This window comes from Nuphar pumila, chromosome 9, assembly GCF_984573655.1.
Source record: "Nuphar pumila chromosome 9, dmNupPumi1.hap1.1, whole genome shotgun sequence".
Taxonomy (NCBI): domain Eukaryota; kingdom Viridiplantae; phylum Streptophyta; class Magnoliopsida; order Nymphaeales; family Nymphaeaceae; genus Nuphar; species Nuphar pumila.
Window position 1 is genome coordinate 46909409 of NC_143257.1, and position 13914 is coordinate 46923322.

General features: G+C 41.9%; 1 pseudogene; it reads right to left on the reverse strand.

Moving 5' to 3' along the window:
• LOC149828582 (APO protein 3, mitochondrial pseudogene) overlaps positions 1-8116 on the reverse strand; it is a 187616-nt pseudogene extending 179500 nt beyond the window's left edge.
• Between the last annotated feature and the right edge of the window lie 5798 nt (positions 8117-13914).

The window sequence follows — 13914 nt, forward strand, 5'->3', positions numbered from 1 at the left end:
AATCACCTTCAGAACATTAGACCTCCACATCTAAGGTTGGGGACACAAGGGACACCCCACGCCCACAAGTGCCACTTCCTTGGTACCAAAAACAACAGGTGTGTCAAACACACCACTCCCGGGTAAGGTGGCGGACTCTCCCTAAAACCGTGGCCAGGAGAAAGAACCTCAATATCGGGTTCAGGGGACCAAAGTTAAGCACACAGAGTTTTATATCCTCACAGTCTCCCAAAGACCGGATTTCCAAGATCCCCATTCTCCAGATGGGTGATCCCAGAAGGTGTATTACACTGTGCTTTATTATTACTTTTTATTAAAAATCAATTTTCTTAAGTTTTGCAACATCATATGCAAAAATAAAGATAAAAGCTCGCATCTACCTCGCGAGAGCCATCACAGGACTCCGGCCTGTGGAAACATATAGAACAGTGCAGTAAAGCTGAAATATTAATAAAGCAGGATCTTTGCAATGCATTGAAATGATTAAGGGAAACATTTCCACAGCTCGGGTTTACCAAACCCTCGATGATTCATTTTGATCATCGGAGTACTAATGCAAGAATCACAATCATATGTAATGTATGCAGTGGTATTAACATGCCTGCAAGGTATAGTCATATATGTACCAAATTAATCCATTGATAATTAACATGAAATATGACATTCCCATATGCAAATTAAACTGCCCATGTTATACCCTTTTTCCCGTTCATATGCATGGTAAGCGCATGCATGCATCTTTATGCAATTATCACCACATATGGTTCTAACCATGAATTGTATTGAGATGAACAAAAGAGCATTCATGTATTTATGTATATGCAACAACACACGTCAAGTTCATCAATGTGTAAGCATGTTCCAACAGTCATGAAAACCACCTCAACTCCTAACGTAAAGAGAAGTAAAACTGTAGGTACATAATTCATGCTCAAGATTTATCAAGCATCAAAAGATTAGAATTTTAACTTTACCAATCACATCACCAGGCCCTGTTTTCATATGCTAACAACCTATGTTACTAACATGGCATGATTCCCAGCATAAGAGAAGTTTTGTAATTAACAGCACAGCCCAGCCGACCCTATCGGCTGGGTGTGACAGCATATACACAGCCCCAAAACAGGGACTGTGTATGCTGTCCGGAAATGTATCACAAAAGGGAAGCCATATGCTAACATCCCTGTTTACATATATACATATATATGTATATATATATATATATATATATATATATATATGTATGTGAAAAGATTAAACCCAGCCCAGCCGACCCTGTCGGCTGGGTCTCACAGCACATTCACAGGCTCAGTTGGGCCTGTGTAAGCTGTCAAGTAACCCCGCCTATGCAGAAAATACATATATAACATTTTTTTTGTTTTTCAATGCCCAAGGCTCCAAGTCAGCACCCAATCGACTGGGTCGACAGGGCCTGCCCTGGTCCTGCCAAAACTAGGACCGCACCCAGCCAATCACTTGGTTGGGCCTGTCGGCTCGGCCAGCAGCTGGCAGTCAGTCGAGTGCCACACGGCTGGCTGCGAGCCAGCCAACCAACAGCCAAAACCCAACATGAAACAGATTTCGCATATATATATATATATATATATATATATATATATATATATATATATATATATATATATATATATATATATATATATATATATTTGTTACAACCCTGCCCAGCCCAGCCGACCCTGTTGGCTGGGCTTAACAGCATATACACATGCCCAGTGTGGGCCTGTGTATGTTGTCAACAACAACAGCATAAAAATTCATTTACGCAAAACTGCCTACAAATGATATTATGTGTTTTTTTTTTGTAAAGGGGAAAACACCCAGCCCAGCCGACCCTGTCGGCTGGGTCCAAAAGCATACACACAGGTCCAGTTTGGACCTATGTAGGCTGTCAAAAACGACAGCAAAACAGATTACGAAAAACTGATTTTTTTTTTAAAGAAGATACCCAGCCCAGCCGACCCTGTCGGCTGGGTCCAATAGCATGTACACAGGTCCAGTTTGGACCTGTGTAGGCTGTCAAAAACAACAGCACTACAGATTTCAAAGAACTGATTTTTATTAATTCATATACCTTTTTTTTTTTTTAAAGAGAATACCCATCCCAGCCGACCCTGTCGGCTGGGTCCAAAAGCATGTACACAGGTCCAGTTTGGACCTGTGTATGCTGTAAAAAACAATAGCATACCACCGATTTTGCAAAACTGCCCCCTAGTAGATCATATATATATATATATATATATATATATATATATATATATATATATATATATATATATATATATATATATATATATATATATATATATATATATATATATATTCTAAAACAACAAAAATACAGCATATGCGAAAAGGGATAACGGTGGAAATCGAGGGTCCACTGTTCCTCTATGGATTTCCATCAAAAGATGCATGGAAAATCTAATCTTTACCCTATTTCTCACTCGTTTCAAGAAGGAGTACCCGTACCTTTTTGGAAAAAAGAGAATAGAGGTTGTGGAGGGCGTTTGGGCTGAGCTCCGATGCCTCCCACCTTCTTCTTCTACCTCCTGCACTCCTCCTTTCTTTCTCCTCTCTCTCTCTCTCTCTCTTCTTCTTCTCTCCCCTCTTTTTCCTGTTTTTTTTTTCTCCAGTCAAAAGAAAGAGAAAGGGCTGCCCCCCCCCCCTTCCTTCTCCTATTAGTAGCTGGAAACTCTTTAGTGAGTTTCCAGATTTGGGTCTCCCACATTAGGGAGTTTCCAGTTTTTTGGACTCCTTTACTAATAAAATTTTTGTTGACTTTTTGACCTACCTTACTAAAAAGGTATGGAAACCTCTAAACCCCTTTTAATTAGGGAAGAGGGTTAACCCTAAACCCTCTTAACCCAAATTCTGAAATTAATAAAAATCTTTAAATTAATAAATTTATTTTTTTGAATTTAATTATTAATAGGTATTCAAAAGTTTCCAAAATTAGTCATGTTGACCATGGAGACTTTTTTTATGCTAATAACCCCAATTTAAAGCTCCCAACTGAATTTAAAGTCATAAAAATGTTAAGCTTGGATTTTGGATCGGATCTAGATCCAAGATCCAAGATCCAAGATCCAAACTCATACTCATACAAAATTTGGATTAGGACTTGTATCAACTTCAGATTTTTATAGGACCTAACTAGGACCCAAATCCATAAAAATTTGGATCCTATACCTTGGATTCAATCCGATCCAATTTTGGATCTGTTTCAACAAACTGCTAAAATTTTAGAAAAACGTGATTTCTGGGCCAACCGAAACTCGGATTTGAAAAAGTAAAATACCATTGCGCTCATAATTTCGAGACGCATCCAATGATATATTACATGAATATCAACTTCTGAATTTCGCCCGAAAATAACCCAAACTTCGCTTGAATTTAAAGGTTGAATTTGAAACTCTTTGCCACACATCGATTGGCTTGTCTAGACCCTGATGATGAGACTTGAGTCAAACCCAAACTCTAAGACCTTGGTCTAAAACTCGAGCCTGAAACGATTTTCTTACCAGACTTAGCCAAATTTCAAAGTTTTCATGAAGCGACTAAGATCTGAAAACACGAGATCTTACATCCCTACCCCCTTAAAAGAATTTCGTCCTCAAAATTAGAACGTACCAAATAGAATAGGATAGTGTTGACGCATATCTGCCTCAGGCTCACAAGTGCATTCATCTAGCCCATGATGCTGCCAATGCACCTTTACGAACGGAATCGTCCTACTGCGTAGTACCCTTTCCTGGCGTCCTACAATCTCTATCGGCTTCTCGTCCGTAGTTAAGTCAGGTTGTACCTCGATCGCCTCATAATGGATTACGTGTGAGGGGTCAGGTACGTACTTTCTCAACATCGAAACATGAAAAACATCGTGAATCTGCGAAAACTGAGTAAGTGCTACCCGATATGCAGTCTCTCCGACACGTCCAAGGACTTCGAAAGGTCTGACGTACCTAGGACTCAACTTTCCTTTCTTTCCAAACCGGAAGATACTTTTCGTAGGCGAGATTCGAACAAACACGTGATCGCCTACCTCAAAACTGAGCTCTCTACGCCGCTGATCGGCATAACTCTTTTGCCTACTCTGAGCTGCAATCAACCTTTGCCGAATTAAACACACCTGATCCGCATAGTGCTGGATGATTTCTGGAGACTCCATTGCTCTCACTCCAACCTCATCCCAACAAACCAGAGATCTACACGGTCGGCCATACAGTGCTTCATACGGAGCCATACCAATACTAGCATGAAAGCTATTGTTATAAGAAAACTCTGCAAGCTTCACATGTTTGTCCCAATCACCTGCCCAATCCAAAGCGCACGCTCTTAACATATCCTCGAGCGTTTGAATCATTCGTTCTGACTGCCCATCTGTCTGCGGATGGAAAGCAGTACTAAACTTCAAGGTAGTGCCAAGGGCTTTCTGAAGCTGGCGCCAAAATCGAGATGTGAACCTCGGATCCCGATCTGACACTATCGAACGAGGCACTCCGTGAAGCCTAACAATCTCCTCTACGTAGAGATCGGCCAAACTTTCCAAGCTTTGACTAATCCTGATCGGAAGAAAATGAGCACTCTTTGTCAACTGATCCACAATCACCCATATGGCATCTCGTTGTCGTCGGGTCTTAGGCAGCCCTACGATGAAGTCCATTGAGATATCATTCCACTTCCATTCTAGAATCTCAAGAGGCTGCAAAAGACCACCTGGTCTTTGGTGTTCAATCTTCACTTTCTGGCAAGTAAGACACCGAGATACGAACTCTGCGATGTCCCGTTTCATCCCATTCCACCAGTACGTCCTCTGAAGATCTTTGAACATCTTGGTGGAACCAGGGTGAACAGAATATTTTGACCTGTGAGCTTCACTCATCAACTCTTCTCGTAACGCTTTTGGAACCCACCATCGGTCCCCGAACATAATGGTTCCGCCCTCCTCACGGCGAAACTGCGCTTCTGGCTTCTGAGCACTTTCGCACAACTTTTCAAAGTCTGGATCTTCTGATTGGAGTTCCTCGATTCGATCTATGATCTCTGGTCGTGCCTGCATCCCGGCACAAAGGATGCGCTCGGAGTCGTCAGAAACAGGTTGCCATCGTACGAACTCCTCGACCAGATTCCAACTGCGTCCAAGCAAGCTAGCTGCTGTGACTGACGCCTTTCTACTAAGTGCATCAGCCACCACATTCGCCTTACCCGGATGGTAAGCGATGGAGAAGTCATAATCCTTTAGGAATTCCAACCACCTACGTTGCCTCAAATTCAAGTCCCTCTGGGTGAAGATATATTTGAGGCTCTTGTGATCGGACATGACCTCAAACGTTTCCCCATAAAGGTAGTGGTGCCAAATCTTCAACGCATAAACTACTGCCGCTAACTCCAAGTCATGTGTGGGATAATTCTTCTCATGCACATTTAGCTGTCGGGAAGCGTATGCTATGACATTTCCATGCTGCATAAGAACACAAGCCAGTCCAGTCCCCGACGCATCACTGTATACCACAAAACCGCCCGTACCGGAAGGCAATGTCAAAATCGACGTTGTGGTCAACCTCTTCTTTAACTCTTGAAAACTGTCTTCGCAGCGAGAGGAACACTCGAACTTCATTCCCTTCTGCAACAACCGAGTCATCGGAGCCGCTATACGCGAGAAATCTTGAATGAATCGACGATAATAACCCGCTAATCCCAAGAAACTTATAATGTCTGTCACCGTCTTCGGTTGTTCCCATGACAAAACGGCTTCCACCTTGGCTGGATCCACCTCTACACCTCTCTCGGATATCACGTGACCAAGAAACATCACCCTATCGATCCAAAACTCACACTTTGAGAATTTAGCGTAAAGTTGATGTTCTCTCAGTGTCTGCAGCACGAGTCGCAAATGCTCTCGGTGATCTTCCACACTCTCTGAATATATCAAGATGTCATCTATGAACACGATGACAAAAGAATCCAGCCACAACCTGAAAACCCGGTTCATCAGATTCATAAATGCCGCAGGGGCATTTGTAAGTCCAAAGGACATCACTAGAAATTCATAATGCCCATATCTGGACCTGAACGCTGTCTTAGGAATATCTTCGGTTTTAATCCTCAGCTGATGATATCCCGAACGAAGATCGATTTTCGAGAACACCTTGGCCCTTCTCAACTGATCAAACAAATCATCGATCCTACGCAAAGGGTACTTGTCCTTCACCGTTACTTGATTCAACATGCGGTACTCAATACAAAGTCGCATTGAACCATCCTTCTTCTTAACAAAGAGGACCGGGGCACCCCAAGGGGACACACTCGGTCTAATAAATCCTTTGTCAAGAAGCTCCTTCAACTGCTTTTTCAATTCCCCTAACTCAGCAGGTGCCATGTGATACGGAGTGCGAGAAACTGGTGTCGTACCAGGCACTAGCTCGATCGAGAACTCAATTTCTCGATGCGGAGGCAAACCCAGCAAATCTTCGGGAAAAACATCTAGAAATTCGCGGACAACATCTAACTGATCCAAGGGCGTCGCCTGACTGTCTTGAGTAGAAACACTAGCCAAGAATACCATGCAACCCTTCTTATGGTACTTGGAGACCTTCAAAGCTGACACGATCCTCGCCCCATCGGTCGGTCTCGTCGAATGACACAGCAATGCAGACAATTTGGGGTGCTCCAAGATTACCTTCTTGCTCCGACACTGGAGGGTCGCATTATGCTTGGACAACCAGTCCATACCCAAGATGACATCATAAAATGTCATATCCAAAATGACCAAATCGGCGGACAACTCATGGCCTTCTATCACCACGCATACGGATGGAAAATACTTCCCGCAGGAAGAGGATGCACTCATAGGTGACATCACATCAAGAGCCTTTTCGAGGCTAGATGGAACCAAATCAAGCAACTTTGCAAACGAAGAGGAAATAAAGCTGTGTGTTGCACCCGAATCAAACATAACACATGCAAAGTGTTCGGTAACTAAGAATATACCTTCGATCAGATCAGCCTGATCATCCTGGGAGGTTGCTGTCGCCGCATAGACCCGTCCATTGGTCTTGCGCTGACCCTGCTGCTGTTGAGGCCTCTACTGCTGCGGTTGCTGCTGCTGTCCACTCGGAACCGCAGGCTTGTTCGGACAGAAGGGGGCGATGTGCTCTGGCTGCTGGCACTGATAGCAAACCCCCTTGAACGATGGGCAAAAACCTAATGGATGATTCTTGCCGCATCTGCGACATGCCAGTTGGGCCTTCCCCTGTTGTCTCCGCGGCTGAGGTCGGCCCTGTTGCGCGCCCTGCTGTCGCCCGTCACGGGTACGCTGCTTCTTCCCGTTCTGCACCCCCCCTCCTGTTGGAGGATTCTTCCTGGTCCCGCCTGAAGAACCCCCTCTGTTGCCACCCTTCTTCTGAAAACCACCTTTGGATCGTTCCCAGCCCTCGGTCAGTACGGTGGCTGACTCGATCGCCTCGGCTAGGGTAGAAGGACGACCCCCGAGCACCCGAGTCCGTAACCCATCCTTCAGTCCACGCACGAATCTAGCCGCCCTTGCCTTCTCATTCTTGAAGAGGTTTGGGCTATACTTCTCAAGGCTCCGAAACCTGGTAGTGTACTCCACGAGACTCATGGTTCCCTGAGTCAAATCGAGCAACTTTTGTTGCATCTGCTCCTCGGCGTAAGGGGGAAAGTAGGTGTCCAGAAACTCCTCCCAGAACGTCTCCCAAGGAATCTCATCCCAATCAGCAAATTTCACCCTTCGTAGGGTGTCCCACCAGTTCTTGGCATCGCCCTTCAAGCAGTACGTGCCAAAGGGTGTCTTTCTCTCCTCTGGGACAAGTAAGACGTCAAACACCCTCTCAATCTCCTCGACCCAGCTCTCAGCAGCCTCTGGGTCTATCTTTCCTGAAAAGGAAGGCGGGTCCAACATCAGAAATCGCTCGAAAAAAACGCCGCCTGCGTTTGGAACAATATTGACCGGAGGGTCACGAGCCGCTGCCTGCGCAGCTGCCTGTGCAGCCTGTGCCGCCTGAAGGTGATGGGTCGCTTGCAACGCCTGCGCTGTCTGCAGCGCCTGCGCTGTCTGCGTCGCCTGAGCCGTCATAGTCTCCGTCAAGGTATGGATGACCTCCATCATGAAATTTCTTTGCTCCTGCCAGTTCGTGGGAGCAGCAGTAGAAGACGAAGCACCTCTACGGGTATAATGCGACATCTACAATGCACATCCTTTTATAAATTAGACTACTATTGATACTACCTCCTTAGGGTTGAGCACGAACTATAATCGTTCCCGAAATTACACCAAAGAACATTTAACTACAATTACCATAATCACATAAAACTTATATAATTTAAGTAAAAGTATTAAACAACCATACCAGTGAAGAAGACTGCTCTGGAGGACGAGTCACAACTTGTTGACGCTTTAGGACAGGGCTCACATACCAATAATAAAAATTAAACACTCAAAGACGATAAAATTGCAAGTAATTGTGGTGGCTCTGATACCAAACCTGTAACGACCCCAACTCATCCCCTTTGAAAATGCGGATTTTTTTTTTTTTAAACAGTGCAGAAAACTTCTCAGAAACCCGGGGTCCTCACAGTTTCAATTCCAACTGGATAGCCACAAACCACAAAAGGACTTGCAATTAACATCCATAATCAAACCAATACCTTTATTCATGAATTAAGAACTAATCTCAAAATAAAGTGTTTGACTCAACAGAAAGTAACGTAAGCCCTAATGACAATAAGCAAATAACAAGAACACTAGACTGAAAAACCAAAATAAAGAGCCACTCTGTCCACAAAAAAGACTGTCAAAACTCATTGTGACTTCCATGCCCTCGCAGTAGCTGTGGACTTCACTGATCACCTGTTCCTGCGAAAAACCAGTGAAGTAGGGTGTCAGAATCGAAATCCTGAGCACAGCTACTTCTTAATGAAACAAGTGAGACTAAGAGTTAAGATGAGATATCATGCAACAATTGAGGGAAAATACAGACAAGACAGTTTTATATCATTTGGGAAACTATTCATGCAACAATCGCAAATGCTAAACATGCAAAGACAGTAAAGCAGTAGCATGTACTAAGACTTCAGCATGCAACACGAAATAAACATTCAACACTTACCATCATGTAATGATTAAGGAATCATTAAAGTATGCATGCTCTAATGCATAACAGGAAAATGCATGAATCATTTTATTATCTTCCATTAAGTCTTTTGTTTCCTTATGCATGCCCTATTAAATGCATACAACTTTAAGTTTCTCTTTTTAATTACCGTTGCCCGCGAATACACCAAATAGGTACAAACCCCGAGGTCAAGTTAGGTTCCCAGGGTAGCTTAGCACACAATTTGTATTTTATTACTGGGTTCCAAACTTAGCCCTCGACCGAATCACCTTCAGAACATTAGACCTCCACATCTAATGTCGGAGACACAAGGGACACCCCACGCCCACAAGTGCCACTTCCTTGGTACCAAAAACAACAGGTGTGTCAAACACACCACTCCCGGGTAAGGTGGCGGACTCTCCCTAAAACCGTGGCCAGGAGAAAGAACCTCAATATCGGGTTCAGGGGACCAAAGTTAAGCACACAGAGTTTTATATCCTCACAGTCTCCCAAAGACCGGATTTTCAAGATCCCCATTCTCCAGATGGGTGATCCCAGAAGGTGTATTACACTGTGCTTTATTATTACTTTTTATTAAAAATCAATTTTCTTAAGTTTTGCAACATCATATGCAAAAATAAAGATAAAAGCTCGCATCTACCTCGCGAGAGCCATCACAGGACTCCGGCTTGTGGAAACATATAGAACAATGCAATAAAGCTGAAATATTAATAAAGCAGGATCTTTGCAATGCATTGAAATGAGTAAGGGAAACATTCCAACAGCTCGGGTTTACCAAACCCTAGATGATTCATTTTGATCATCGGAGCACTAATGCAAGAATCACAATCATATGTAATGTATGCAGTGGTATTAACATGCCTGCAAGGTATAGTCATATATGTATCAAATTAATCCATTGATAATGAACATGAAATATGACATTCCCATATGCAAATTAAACTACCCATGTTATACCCTTTTTCCCGTTCATATGCATGGTATGCGCATGCATGCATCTTTATGCAATTATCACCACATATGGTTCTAATCATGAATTGTATTGAGATGAACAAAAGAGCATTCATGTATTTATGTATATGCAACAACACACGTCAAGTTCATCAATGTGTAAGCATGTTCCAACAGTCATGAAAACCACCTCAACTCCTAACGTAAAGAGAAGTAAAACTGTAGGTACATAATTCATGCTCAAGATTTAACATGCATCAAAAGATTAGAATTTTAACTTTACCAATCACATCACCTGGCCCTGTTTTCATATGCTAACAACCTATGTTACTAACATGGCATGATTCCCAGCATAAGAGAAGTTTTGTAATTAACAGCACAGCCCAGCCGACCCTATCGGCTGTGTGTGACAGCATATACACAGCCCCAAAACAGGGACTGTGTATGCTGTCCGGAAACGTATCACAAAAGGGAAGCCATATGCTAACATCCATGTTTACATATATATATATATATATATATATATATATATATATATACAGACCTATATATATATGTATGTGAAAAGATTAAACCCAGCCCAGCCGACCCTGTCGGCTGGGTCTGACAGCACATTCACAGGTCCAGTTGGGCCTGTGTAAGCTGTCAAGTAACCCCCGCCTATGCAGAAAATACATATATAACATTTTTTTTGTTTTTCAATGCCCAAGGCTCCAAGTCAGCACCCAATCGACTGGGTCGACAGGGCCTGCCCTGGTCCTGCCAAAACTAGGACCGCACCCAGCCAATCACTTGGCTGGGCCTGTCGGCTCGGCCAGCAGCTGGCAGTCAACCGAGTGCCACTCGGCTGGCTGCCAGCCAGCCAACCAACAGCCGAAACCCAACATGAAACAGATTTTGCATATATATATATATATATATATATATATATACATATATATATATATATATATATATATATATATATATATATATATATATATATATATATATATATATATATTTTGTTACAACCCTGCCCAGCCCAGCCGACCATGTTGGTTGGACTTAACAGCATATACACAGGCCCAGTGTGGGCCTGTGTATGCTGTCAACAACAACAGCATAAAAATTCATTTACGGAAAACTGCCTGCAAATGATATTATGTGTTTTTTTTTTTGTAAAGGGGAAAACACCCAGCCCAGCCGACCCTGTCGGCTGGGTCCAAAAGCATACACACAGGTCTAGTTTGGACCTGTGTAGGCTGTCAAAAACGACAGCAAAACAGATTACGAAAAACTGATTTTTTTTTTAAAGAAGATACCCAGCCCAGCCGACCCTGTCGGCTGGGTCCAACAGCATGTACACAGGTCCAGTTTGGACCTGTGTAGGCTGTAAAAAACAACAACATGAATTGATTTTTATATATTCATATACCTTTTTTTTTTTGAAAAGAGAATACCCAGCCCAGCCGACCCTGTCGGCTGGGTCCAAAAGCATGTACACAGGTCCTGTTTGGACCTGTGTATGCTGTAAAAAACAACAGCATACCACCGATTTTGCAAAACTGCCCCCTAGTATATCATATATATATATATATATATTTTCTGAAACAACAAAAATACAGCATATGCGAAAAGGGATAACGGTGGAAATCGAGGGTCCATTGTTCCTCTATGGATTTCCATCAAAAGATGCATGGAAAATCCAATCTTTACCTTATTTTTCACTCGTTTCAAGAAGGAGTACCTGTACCTTTTTGGAAAAAAGAGAATAGAGGCTGTGGAGGGCATTTGGGCTGAGCTCCGATGCCTCCCACCTTCTTCTTCTACCTCGTGCACTCCTCCTTTCTTTCTCCTCTCTCTCTCTCTCTCTTCTTCTCTCCCCTCTTTTTCCTGTTTTTTTTTCTCCAGCCAAAAGAAAGAGAAAGGGCTGCCCCCCCCCTTCCTTCTCCTATTAGTAGCTGGAAACTCTTTAGTAAGTTTCCAGATTTGGGTCTCCCACATTAGGGAGTTTTCAGATTTTTGGACTCCTTTACTAATAAAATTTTTGTTGACTTTTTGACCTACCTTACTAAAAAGGTATGGAAACCTCTAAACCCCTTTTAATTAGGGAAGAGGGTTAACCCTAAACCCTCTTAACCCAAATTCCGAAATTAATAAAAATCTTTAAATTAATAAATTTATTTTTTTGAATTTAATTATTAATAGGTATTCAAAAGTTTCCAAAATTAGTCATGTTGACCATGGAGACTTTTTTTATGCTAATAACCCCAATTTAAAGCTCCCAACTGAATTTAAAGTCATAAAAATGTTAAGCTTGGATTTTAGATCGGATCTGGATCCAAGATCCAAGATCCAAACTCATACTCATACAAAATTTGGATTAGGACTTGTATCAACTTCAGATTTTTATAGGACCTAACTAGGACCCAAATCCATAAAAATTTGGATCCTATACCTTGGATTCAATCCGATCCAATTTCTGATCCGTTTCAACAAACTGCTAAAATTTTAGAAAAACGTGATTTCTGGGCCAACCAGAACTCGGATTTGAAAAAGTAAAATACCATTGCGCTCATAATTTCGAGACGCATCCAATGATATATTACATGAATATCAACTTCTGAATTTCGCCCGAAAATAACCCAAACTTCGCTTGAATTTCGCTTGAATTTAAAGGTTGAATTTGAAACTCTTTGCCACACATCGATTGGCTTGTCTAGACCCTGATGATGAGACTTGGGTCAAACCCAAACTCTAGGACCTTGGTCTAAAACTGGAGCCTCAAACGATTTTCTTACCAGACTTAGCCAAATTTCAAAGTTTTCATGAAGCGACTAAGATCTGAAAACACGAGATCTTACAAGGGTGGTGACAGACGTGTGTATCGAGAGATGCCATATCCAGTCTTGGCTCATTTCAAACATTCTTGGGACGATGAATATTGATGTGGATATGAATGTTTTGCCGGATGCCGGTGCATTTTTGGGCAAGAAGAAGCCAGCTTTGGTTCCTGGCAAGGACTCGGCCTGAGACGTTGTCTGTGGAGGTGGCCATGAACACCACATGCATTGTCGTTCATTATCAAACTTGATGGAGGGTTGGAAATGCAGTCGCTACTTGACGTCTACTTGCAAATCTCACTCTACAGATTTTCTAGATAAGAAAAAAATTTGAGAATAAATAATTTTTTGCTTTGAGAGAATGGTAAAAAAATTTCAGAAAATGAATGTATGTGTTTCTCCAAATGCCTTACAATTTTTGAAATATGCCTGATGTCCACTACCTTTTGCACAAGCCAATTTCCTTGGGATAGGACAATTTCTTTCCAAATATCCCAAATATGCAATTTTTTTCTAAATATATAAATTTCTTCTCACACATTTGCCCATGTCCTCCTACCTGCACTCTTTAGGTGATTTTATTAAAAGGAGGCTTGCATATTTTGGAAACCTTTGCAACTCATGGTTGTGAATGTATAATGGTCTAATGATTAGTATTTGCAAAAATATCGCTAAAGGTAAAAAACTTTAGCGTCTACTAAATTGCTAAAGTCTTTAATGATGCTTCAAAAGCGTCGCTAAAGCTTTTAAAAAAAATTCGTACATATTTAGATATTTGGAGGTAAGTTCATATAACTCAAGGAAATTCACTTGTACCAAAGGTAAAAAGGTTCTTTTATAATCGAAAATTTGTAAAATCTTGAAGCAAATTTAAAAAAAACACATCATTTTTTTACTTACAATACAGTCATTGTCCGTGAAAAAAATTTATAAGCAAAATAAATTCAATTTCTCATCAACAATCGTGCTTGGGAATTTGC